The 1473-nt window shown below is 53.3% G+C and overlaps 1 protein-coding gene across 1 annotated transcript in view; it reads right to left on the bottom strand.

Annotated features, from left to right (window-relative positions):
• TSPEAR (thrombospondin type laminin G domain and EAR repeats) overlaps positions 1–1473 on the bottom strand; it is a 48693-nt gene that overhangs the window by 8424 nt on the left and 38796 nt on the right. The window lies entirely within an intron of this gene.

Genomic DNA, 1473 nt, shown 5'->3' with positions numbered 1-1473 from the left:
TGGGGTCTCAGCTCCCACATGCACAAAGGGGATTGAGTTGATGCCATCTGTCCCCTGGGGCTGGTGAGGAAGCTCCAGGGACAGACGTGGCATTGAAATGGTCTTTCAATGTTTTGCCTCTGGTCGTTCAGCTTCTGACGCAGGTGGAGACACTTACTCTAGATTGACCCTGCTGCCGACGGCCCCTGTGCGCTCGGATCCAGCACTAGACAGAGCACCCGGCCGTCTGAAGGCTCCAGAGAAGGGCCAAGGGCAGGCGGAAGCTGGTGTGGGGTTGGGGTGCGACCCTTGAACGCATTTTTATCTGGCGTCTCCTCTGAGGGCACTTCCTGTCCCATGGCACGTGGCATGGCACTCAAGTGGACGCAGCAGGCCGGTTGCACAGAGGAGTCAAGGGCAGAGTTTGGGGCTTGCAGAGTGCCTCAGATGGGAGGGGACCGGCCCGGGAAGAGGGGAGCCTGCGGGGCGGGGCCCAGAATCCGCTGCATTAACTTCTTGCAAGTCTTTGCCCGGGACCCGCATTGCACACGTGGGGCGAGATTCCATGGACCCAGGGACAAACCGCAGCTGAGAGGCCGAAAGCTCTGGCCAGAGCTTAAACAGCTGGGGACACAGCAGCAATGAGACTTATAGCCAAGAGAAGAAACGATAAACAGAAATCGGCCAACACTGAGCCCATTGGGAGCTGGCAAACACAGACATGCCACGGCGATGACGAAGGATCCACAGGGAAGAGGGGATGTGGGGAGCGCTGATACGAGACAATCAGAGAGCTACCGAAACGCTCAGAGGAGCCACAGAGAGCTCCTACCCCTGGAGGCGGAATGTCTCTATTCATAAGTTTATGGGGGGGGGGGCCAAGAGCTGCAGTCCAGACAAAGAACCAGTGACCTAGAGGACAGGCCAGCAGAAATGATCTGACTGAAGCACAAAAGGCAAAAAAAAAAAAAAAATTATAGTGAAAGCGAACAGCGCCTCAGTGACTTGTGGGGTAAGAGAGCGCAGTCCCGCCCACGTGTGACTGGAATCGCAGAAGGAAAGAAAGAGAGAATGAGGCAGAAAAAAAGAAATTCAAATAAACGCCGGCTAAAAGTTTCCCAGATGTGATTAAACACGCCAAACCAAGAGGATCAGAGACCCAAACAGAATAAAGAGAAAAAGCCGCACCCAGACGCATCGTATTCGAATAGCCGAAAACTGAAGATAAAGAGAAAATCTCATCAGCGGCCAGAGCAAACACACTTGACTCGGGGGGACGATGAAACCCAAATTTTCTCAATAGAAAAACATCTTTCAAGTGACCGAAAGCAGCATTCTACAACCAGTGGAAACAGCCTTCAAAAATGAGGCTAAAATAAAGTCACTTTCAGATAAAAGCGACGGGCTGAGTTTCCAGCAGACCCGCTTTACAGAGCTCCTGAAAGACACTGGGCCGAGGGCGGGCTACACCAGGTGGGATCCAGACTCTGTAGA

The sequence above is a fragment of the Pteropus vampyrus genome, unplaced genomic scaffold (assembly GCF_000151845.1).
Source record: "Pteropus vampyrus isolate Shadow unplaced genomic scaffold, Pvam_2.0 Scaffold296, whole genome shotgun sequence".
Lineage (NCBI taxonomy): Eukaryota > Metazoa > Chordata > Mammalia > Chiroptera > Pteropodidae > Pteropus > Pteropus vampyrus.
Note: the sequence above shows the minus strand (reverse complement) of the source record. Positions and strands in the feature narration are given on the sequence as shown.